The sequence below is a fragment of the Podarcis gaigeae genome, assembly GCF_964106915.1.
Source record: "Podarcis gaigeae genome assembly, chromosome: 7".
In the NCBI taxonomy this organism is placed as follows: domain Eukaryota; kingdom Metazoa; phylum Chordata; class Lepidosauria; order Squamata; family Lacertidae; genus Podarcis; species Podarcis gaigeae.
Genome location: NC_139683.1, coordinates 31,552,844 through 31,563,392, shown reverse-complemented (window position 1 = coordinate 31,563,392; position 10,549 = coordinate 31,552,844). Strand labels below are relative to the sequence as shown.

At 37.7% G+C, this 10,549-nt stretch overlaps 1 long non-coding RNA gene across 1 annotated transcript in view; it reads right to left on the bottom strand.

The window, feature by feature from the left end:
* Nucleotides 1-3,182: 3,182 nt before the first annotated feature.
* The window catches only part of LOC310848712, a 34,171-nt gene continuing 26,804 nt past the window's right edge, over nt 3,183-10,549 (bottom strand). The window contains exon 2 of the long non-coding RNA XR_014566526.1: nt 3,183-3,396. This is a non-coding gene — a long non-coding RNA (uncharacterized lncRNA). The remainder of the gene's footprint in view (nt 3,397-10,549) is intronic.

The window sequence follows — 10,549 nt, the reverse complement described above, 5'->3', positions numbered from 1 at the left end:
GATTTTGGAGCCCAGATTTCATAGTCCTCATGTTTTGTGAAGAAAAGTTGGATAGCTGATGCGAAAAGGTTAGCTATCCAGAAACTAGAAATAGTACTTTTAAATTTCTAGCAGCTACAGCCTAGGTATACCATTTACATTGTTCTCTGCTTTCTTCCAGACTCCCCCTCCCTGCTGCCACTTGTACTGTGTCCTATAGTACAGAGCCTTGCACCCTTCACTTCCACCACTCTAGTCTTTGAATTTAAATTTTGCTAATAGACTGGACTAAAGTATTAAAGAAAATCCTGGTGACAGGATTTGGAAAACCAGACCCCCCAGAGAATCACATGTATAAGGAATGCATTGTATGGATATTGTGACATTTTATATCCACATGCACATTTGTTCCACACTTGCACAACTATAAGGCTAAAGAGTGGTCATATTTTTTCCTTGACTGTCAGGTTGCTGGTGCTAAAAAGCAGAGCCATAGTTCAAAGGAAGCCCAAATGTTTGCATGCAGTAGGTTCCATCTCTGAGTATCTCCAGCATCCAATCATAATCTAGTGAAAAAAGGGCTGATTCTCTTAAATTAATTATTTGATTAACTTTACCCTGATGAAATTTTAAAGAAGGTCTTAACTTTGGGTGGATTGGATCTATTGTTAGCAGAAAACAAAAAATGATGTTTCTTTTATTACTAACAGTCCAACATTCCAGATGTTAATAGAACATGTTAAATACATTATGTGCTATTGGATATTCATTATGTTTGAAAAACCAGGACCTAAGTCTGGAGGGGGCAGGGGGAGTGAATTTTCCTTTTAAATTGCATGAGATGTGAGCATTATTTTTCATTGCCCACTTCCAACATGTTCTATAGTATATCTCCAAAGATCAAATCATCTTAAAAGCATTCTTACTCAGCTAGTCTTGGTTTGGCCAATGAAACTTCACACCTGCATAAGAGAAGCAGAATTAGACCGTGATATTCTTTGGTGCTCATTTTTATATAAAAACCTTTGCATTCAGAGATATGTTGTCAGCTAGTTCTCCATTCTGTCACACTCTGGGAGAGAGCCTTGGAGTAAATTACTTAACCTAAAGTCACAATTAAATTACACTCCAGGTAGCTACACAATATCCAGTGGGGAATAGGCCTGTGATAAAAATTGTGGTGTGGACGGCAATAGTACAGCATTTGCGGATTGCAGCACAACTGTGAAGTCAAATGTAATCTCTATGGCATTACGGGCATGGAATGTTGCAAGAAGACAATAGCTGGACCAGGAGTTGTAAGGAAGGAGATTTGGGGGAATTTGAGGTACTTGTGAATCTTAAGTCAAATCCAGTTAGTGAGCAGTCTCTTTCAAAAACAGAGTGAAATTGTGTTTACAGTTCCACGATGAGAGGCTGCTTGAATGATGTCAACAAAATCCTGGAACTTGCTTCTGAATCATATTCACATAGTCACAGACCTACTGAGCTTCCCAGTTTAGAACATAGGCAGCTGTCTTATACTGAGTTAGAGATTGGTCCATGTGGTTCAGCGCTGTCTAGTCTAACGGGCAATGGCTCATCAGGTTTTCAATCAGGAGACTTGCCTAACCATACTTAGAGATGCCATAGACTCAACTTAGGACATTTTGCAGGCAAAAGATGGGCTCCTTCACTGGCCTGCAGCACTGAGCCTTGCCCCACACAACCTGAAAGTATAATTTGGAACACATCTAATAGCTCCCCATGACTGCATGGCATGGAGGAAGTTCAGTAGTGGTAGGCAAGCTGTATTTCTAAGAAGTCCCGGGTTTCCTAGTCCACTATCGGGAAGTGGATGAATCCTAGGAAGAAAGGGGCCAACAAAGACAAATTTAGACAACAGATGCAACTCACAGGAATTGCCCATACATCGATCTTCTGACAGCCAGGAGTTGATTGTGTGAGTCTAGGTTACAGGCTCTTCCCTTAACTGGAACAAGGCAGAAGAAGATGCATGTGCACCCAAGGGCTTGTTTATTGTACAGTTGCTGATCCACATGACCAACTCTTCCATTGCTCTCCAAACGCTTCTGGTCCTTGGTACTGGTAGTGTAAGTCCAGGTTAAGCCCTTTTACGCATGAGGAGAGCATGCAAAAATAATTGTGTGTATTAGGAGCCTGGCTGATCTTACACTTCTTTCTCTGTTTCCTTGCTTAAAAGTGTTTTTGTTACAACTTGTTTTGCTACCTTCTGTTAGGTTGGTAGGGCACTGGGGTGGGGAAGTAATTTGATTCTTCAGGCATGGACAAACAGTTCAATTAGCATATTCTCTACTTTTCTCTCTCTCTCTCTCTCTCCTTTGCTTTAAAGTACTCTCCATCCTACTAGTCTAAGATTAGCTGGCACTTGTAATACCATCTTTTTAAAATAAGGTTATTATTGTTTGGAACACCAAGAACTTTCCTATCACTGTTTCAAATATCTGTAAAATGTCTGATTTCTAGTAAAGATACTGTGTTGTCTCACTTGCTCTGCTGCTTGTACAATCAAGATAGTTACATTACTGTGCCACATTACTGATTCATTTATCTTCCTGAATCTGACCCATAACAGAAAGTTCAAGCAACATAAAGCTAATTCCATCAAGTTCTTTTTTAAAAAAAGTCTTTATTACCATAACCTATGTGGTTTCCTTCCACTTTAGAATAGTACAATTTTATGTTCTAGTTTGTATTATGTTCCCACAATGAACTGCCCTATCATAATCTGAGTAAATGCACAAGCAAAGACAGTCATTTAAAGCAATGCCAGTAGTGTTCTGCAGCCAGAGAAGGTATCATTACACTTTCCTAGTCTCCCATTATCTAAGTGATGGATATATATATAGATATATATATAGATATATAGATATATAGATATAGATACCTGTAGGTCAAAGCTAGTGAAATCTTTTTTTATTTTATTAATCAAATGTGCCCTGCCTTTCTGCACATAGTCTCTAAGATGGCTAAAAGTGTGATCCTATACACGTCTACTCAGAAGTAAATTCTATTGAGTTCAGTGGTGCTAGTTGTGAGGAAATGTGCAATGTCCTTATGAGCAAATGGCTATGAGGAAGCTCACAAGCAGATCATGGCAGCATAAAACAAAAAGTAGCACATGGAATTATATTTGCTTGGTTTTACAAGAAGCACACATTATCAAATCAACTAACAAAAAGTTTTAGATAACAGCAGTTCTTCTTTATTTCAATGCCTGATATCTCCTCATGATTTTCCATTACAATTTCTTTTAGTTGTTTAGCAGCTTAAGTCACTGCTGGGGGGTGAGAGTTGTTGCAATATGTCCCAAAATGTTTCCAAGCTGCTGTCAATAAGACTTCTCCATATTTGAGCTGTGGACATTTTTCTGGCCGCTCCATGCTTCTCTAATACCTGTATAGAGAAAAGAAAAACACTGCAGTTACAAACCAATGCACAAGTAACAGGAGAAACATCAGTTCAGAAGTAATCTTCAGATGTTGTTTTGGTAGCGTAAAGAGAGGAAAAATTCACATATTTTTTTTCTAAACATACTGCTCCAAAGTGGTCTCACAGATATATTTCATTGGTGTCACAATACACAAGGTATTGTCATCTGTTGCTTCATTTAGTTGCATTAATCAGGTGACCCTCTTTATGCCACACTGTTGGCCATTGATATCTTTACTTCATATTAAACTGTCCTCAATAGGGGAAGCCCTAAAAGTAATAATAATCTGATTTACTAATGTAGCATCCATTTGAATTTTCTGTATTAAAAAAAACCGCTAGGTTTAATAAAGAACAACTAAGATAAATAGAATTTAGGATAGATGCAAGAGATAATGTCTTCACACTCTCCTGAATACATAGAAGGGACATGGGTGCATAGAACATAGCAAGGTCTAGAGTTGGAGCTTTGTTTGTGTTTACACCTCTGCAGTTCTGTCTGATGAGGAAACCCAATGAGCAGTTTAAAAAGTAGCTTCCTACTTCAGATATGAGAAAGTTAAAGTAAAATGAAGCTCTGGCTGCATGCAGTTCTCCCTTGTGTTTGAATGTTCTGTCTCAGAATCCCAGACATAGACTGTAAACATGAATTACCTGATGTGCTATACACATCAGTCATATACCTCATTGTAGCTGCTGTGATACCAAAGGCTCTGCATTGCTTCCGCACCAACTTTTAAAGGGCTTAAAACCCTATATTACTGTCCTTTCCAAACTATTTAGTTGGCATAAGTTACACAGACCTGGGAGAAGGTGTTGTGCTGTGAGCCCATTCCCTCAGTCATCATTAGTAGGCAATGTGTGTTCTTCTAGATGTTGTTAAACTCCAACTCCCATCAGTCCCAGCCAGCACAGCTAATGGTGGGAGTTGTAGTCTAGCAACATCTGAATAGCTCCATGTTTGCTACTCAGGCTGTCGAACATGGCTATGATGCTCTTGGATGCACTAATGACAATAGATGTCAGAACCTCTATAAGCATAAATATTTACCCATTATGCTCACTGTGTGAATGTTTATCTAGTGGGTCTCTGTACTAAGCTTTTGCAATGATGTTATTGAAAATGGAAATTCATATTTATATTTTAATTTATGAAGACTGGAACCTGCATTTGTTAGTGAGAAATATTAAGGCTGCACTCCCATGCATGCTTGCCATGAGTTCCTAAGTAAGTGGAACTCAATGAAACTAACTTTTGAGAATTCATGTACAGGATTGCAGTCAACATTTCCATATTTTACTGAAGGACAATGAAAAATTTCTAAGTGAAATTCATGGTTTTCAGTTTTACTAATAATGTTCTAATAAACTTTAAGGTGGAGTACAAATATTTTCAATAAATGAATACAGTTTGCTTTCTCTGTTCTCGTTCTGCCTTACTGCTAAGAGCTCTGTCCTGCTGCTCCTCTTTCCCAGTGACTTTTCCCTCCAAATCAAGCAACACTTCTTATGGAGATGTCACCATAATGACTGTTAATGGCATTGACATCATTGGGGCAGAATTTTGGGGGCAGAGGTCCGGGGCCTCACTCAGCAAAATCAGCAAGAGGAACGGCAAACGTAGCAGGGATGGCTTACATCATTTGGAAGTAAGCAAAGTAATGCACATTTATTTTGTTTTACTTAAAACATATCTATACCACCTTCATCAAAGATTCCAGGGTAGTTCACTCAAAATAAACACATCACCAGCATCCACAGCAAACCTGGCAATGACTATAAAGTTCCACAGTAGCTCAGAGCAGAACTTTCATTGGGTCTGGCTGTGATCTGTGGCCCACCATTTTTGTTGAACTACAACAGATGCCCATGATCTGTACTTTCCAGAAATAATTAAATACATCTTTGTTTCGATGAGCCTTTCCAAGTGGATGAAAAGGTGTCTACCTTAGGTAATTCCTTTTGTATTGTTTTTCATCCCATTTCACTGTTTTTATTATATGTTTGCAAATTGCCTGGACACACATGTAAAAAGTGACTGACTGATTAATTGTTCAGTCTGGAGTCTAAAGTTAACTAACTTCCACCACTGCCAAAAGAACCTTGGGCAAAGAAGTTTATGCTGCTTATGGGCTTTTGCCCAATGCTGCTGGATGAAGTAGAGAATGGGCTAAATATTGTAGAAGAACAATGGACTGGGATGTCCCTAAGCAAGTGCTGAGGAGCTAGGATACAGGCGGCTGTATGCTTAGCAAAGAATCAGATCAGGCTATTAATTGGAATGATGATTCTCCTGATGGTTTTGTTCCAGAAAGAGAGTGGCCTTCTTAGAGTATGGGGGCATGGCAGACTTCTAACATTAAACTTGTTCTCTTGAAAAATAATATGTAGTTCTTGTTAGCAAATCACTCCTCCGAGGCTGCATGTTGTGATTGGCCGTAAATCCCAACAGTTCTAAGCAATCCAGGATTTTCGTTTAGTGCTTCAGATATGATTTTTTCTATTAAAATTGGGGCACACTTCTTAAGGTGTTTGTGTAAACCCAGTTCATCTTGTTTGTTTGTTTGTTTGTTTGTTTGTTTGTTTGTTTGTTTGTTGTTTTATACCACCCTTCCTCCATGGAGCTCAGGGTAGCTTGTATGGTTCTTTCTTCTAACACATTTTAGTCTCACAAAACCCTTGTGAGGCTGGTTAGGCTGAGAGAGGATGACTGGCTCAATGTTACCCAGCAAAATTCCCAACTGAGAAGTGGTAGAACCATGAGACAAAGACTCTAAGCACTACACTACACTGTCTTCCTCACTTAGGTTTCATGTTGTATTTAGGTTCAGGTGCTAGACAGTTTTACAATAAATGATCCTTGCCCCTTTGGAGGCTTTTGTTTTTGAGTTTGTTTCATTGTAACTGTCCTTTTGCTAGCCTGTGCAAGACGGGTGCAATGTTCTGACAGAATCACAATCTCACGCTCTGTGTTTGTGTAGCTAAGCAACAATACAACTTTCATTTTAGTTTGTTAAATATTCGGTCATCAGTTGGGTTGATTCTGGTTTCATTTCCCACCCCCACCCCCACATTTGTTTTATGTGCCTGCAGTTTCAGAGGCTTGAGTCAGGTGGCTCCTAACTTACCACCAAACCAGAGAAATTATTTACATTTTTTGGTCATTTAAACATTGGTACCATTTGAACTGGGGAAAACGCAAAATCATCCCAAAGAGAAGTATTACTACAACAGAAGATATAAGCTGTTTTAAAAGACTGTGATTTGGCTTAGAGAATGTGAAGGACTGATGTTGAGATTAATTGCTTGTTGGCTTGCTAGAAAAGTCGTGCTAATGATAGTTGCTTATCGCTAACAACCACCAATTATTTATTAGAGTTATAAAAAAAAAAAAAAAGCTGATGGCACCTATAGTGCGTGAAGCACTCTCCAAACCTCTGGAATGACACTCTTTGCCATGCCCTGTCAAGCTTATAATTTAGGAAAGACCCATGTGAGTTTCTTGCCATAACATATGCAGATGACTATCACTTAAAAAAAAGATCTCTGTAACTCATAAATAAAAGTAGATGAAAACCCTGCAATACAGGAAGATAGAAGAGCAAATTCACCATATATTTATAATGTCAAAGCATTATTTTCAAAAGGGAAAACACACAAGATGTGTGTCTTCCATGGGGCTTACTTCCTAAGTATATTGCCCACTAAGGGAATTATTCTGTGCATACTTGGGAAGTAAGCCCCATTGAGCTCAGTGCACTTACCTTTGAGTAAATATGTTTGGGATTGGGCTGGACAGTATACAATCTTAAATCTCGCCTATTCCACAGTTGTTGTTATACCTATATAGGATTACTCTGGAATAAACTGTGATAGGATCATAGTTGTGCAGCATAGCCTACTAGACCTGTAAAATTAAAGGACCTGATTTCAGAAGCAATTGCTAAACACATTTACTTGGAAGTAACTCAAATCAATTTTAGTTGAACATAACATTCTAGTAAATAAATATGCTCTGCAGCTACAATTCTTGGCATAGTTTATGAGAAGTAAAGACCCACTTGGATTCAGAAGTAACACTATAATCCTTACTTAGAGGGAAGACCCATTAAACTCAGTCAGACTTATTTTTGAGTAAACATGGATGGCTACGTGCTGTTACTTCTAAATAAACACATTTAGGATGAAATAGGGCTGCACATCTGATTTAATCCAAGTACTCTACCTCATCTGGTTTTTGAATTACAGTCTGATGATTTTTCTCAGCAACCAATTGTCCCTTTTGTCGCTTAACAATTTGTATCGCCTTGAGTTAGACTAAGTATCGATATACAGACACATAGAAACCTCTGCAGGGCATCTGTAAAACATTTTAATCACAAATCTATGAAAATAAAATAGAGTATAACAGGTGCTGACATTAAAATACCTGGTATCATCTGATGCTAATTAGATACCTGAAAGCATAACTTTCTTGAGTGACATTTTTTGCTTTGCTGTTCCCTGCCATGCGCCCTAACGAAATATACCTTCTATAATTTGTAGTTTACAATTGCAAATTCTAAAAACAATATGCCATCCTGATGTCATACATAGGCCTACGTCTAAAGGTCCTTTGAGTATCACCATTGCTATGTCCCATTATAAAAGAATACAGCTACCTTTTAAGAGCACTGCACTCCATCAACATCGCTGATAGCAAACTAGCCAAAATGTCTTCAGAATACCACCACATCAGTCTTCCTAAGTTCCTAAGTCTCATCAAACTAATATCTCCATCTAGATATGTCCTGCCTATACATCACCTTTGCATGCTACACCTGTGATAAACTTGTGATAGCTGCTGTTGCTGGCACAACAATACCAGTACACTGGAAAGCGTTATGATTGTTTCATTGCACTGACTTACCTCAACCCTAAATTCCTTCTGCAGTAGTTTAAAGGATTGTATCATTTGGCCAGTTATGTGTAAAGGGAGAATAAAGATTGGCCTTGCTTGAGACAGATGTAAAAAAAATAGTTTAGCATCCTCCCAAAACTTGTCAGGAGTTAACCTTCAGCTGCATGTCTTACAACATTCCTGGGGAGAGTTAGGTGTAACAGTTCTACTTAAGCTAGTATGAATGTTTGTGTGTTTTTGCCAGATATTTAGGGACTTTAGCAGATAGCATACAAACTAAAAGTCTTCAAGGGGAATGAAAGAACTTCAGCATGAAGTTCTTGCATGCATATTGTGCAAAAGCATTAATAGGTTCTTGCACATGGTAGTTGCACAGAATCTTTTTAGTGGGTCCGGTATGGGAACACTGTGCAGCAGATTGCGTCCAAGGTTATTTAATCTTTCTTTTGTTAGCCTGTACTGGAAGAATATACGATAAAGTGTCAGTGAGTTTGATCAAAAGAGAAAGTACCTAAGCGGAATTTTTACTGTGAATGCAGTAAACATTTATCTCCAACATTATTCAAACTGCAGAATTTGTTGACTGGAAAATGCATTAAAAATAGGACTGCACAATGGAAACCTAGTGATGAAGGGGGAATTTATAAAATTGTTTTAAAAAATAATAATCACAGCTGCATATGCAACACTGGCATTCCTAGAATGTTTTAGAATATACATATATATATTTCTCCACCCATCAAACACTTAATAAAAGATGGGTGCTCTAGGCAATTTGCAAACTATAGTTCCATCTAGATATATGTCAGTGTAAATCAAAAATCTTCCATTCAGTTTTTCTAAACAAGTATGCCATAATCTTTCCTACCCTTGTTTCCGTCAAACGCTCATAAATCTATTGCATTGCACTGTTTTCGCAGAATGAAGTCAAAAATCACAAATATTCTGAATATGGTAAAATACACATCCAGCAACACTATCATCCTAGGAGACGTGGGTATTTTTCTTCACCTGAGGTATATATTTCATTGTAACAGAACTTTAATAGACATCAACTAATCATGTTTAAAGTCTAGCTCTTTATTATTGCCCTTTACCCATAAACTGCTCTTTTTGCTGACCTTAATATATAGATGGTGAAAATAGCCAACCTTCCACATAAATGGTTATCTATATGGTCGTCCCCCCCCCCCTGGAAATTTAAGGTAGGACTAGTTGGACAAGACATAAGTAGCATTTTGTCAGTTTTAAGGTTCCACCCATTAATTTCTTTTGATCCAAGCCATCTAGCACTTTCATATAATACCTATAAATGGGTAACCCTAAGATATAGGGCTTTGGGTCTTTCAAAATATTCCTGTAGATTCTCTTCGAGTTTTAATCTGTTCAAAGCTGTGCCCATATAAAGAATTTTGAATATGAGGAATCACTTCTCTTGGATGTATAGTTTATAGTTTTGTATTTATTGAATGCATTTGTGGGCTCCCTTAGGATGTGAAATGTATGGAAATATATGTGCATTACTAAAGAAAGGCCTAAATTTATTCTTTCTTCACATCATGCTCTTCTTTTCAGTAGAGGTTTTTAATTCAACACAGAACTAGAATGAGATGGAGCCAATTTCCTGGTCTATATGTGTGACAAATGCTAAAAGTAGCACAAGATTAACAAATTAGTTGAAGGGTAGGTCTTAAAAAAATGTTTAACTTTGTCTTACAAATAAAGATACAGGCTTTATTTAAAATGAAGCCTTCTTTACAGATGTGCAGGAAGAAAGGATCTTTTACTTCCCAGTAATTTAAGAAGAAAAGTTGGTATACGTGGAAAAGAAAGAGAGAGGAAAAACCTTCAGTAACCTGAAGAAAATTGTATTTGTGAAAGATTATAAAGGTTTTATGGCTTTTCAGTGCAAATACTGTTTTCTCTTGAATGCTTTTAGGTTTAGTGTTTGATGTTTCGTTCCATTTTTAGTGGTATTCATAATAAAAATAATTACTGTTTTCAGAACACATATTGTACATCTTACAAAAATAGGAGCTGTTGAGATACTGTGTTTTTTATTCATGCAGCCTTCCTGTATAGGACAGGTTAACCTGAAATGAAAGTGTGTGTGTGTGTGTGTGTGTGTGTGTGTGTGTGTTGTCAAGGGGGGTTGGGGAGAGATCATGCACGTACACAAGCATACACAGACAGAGTACAGGCACATGTGTCTTTATA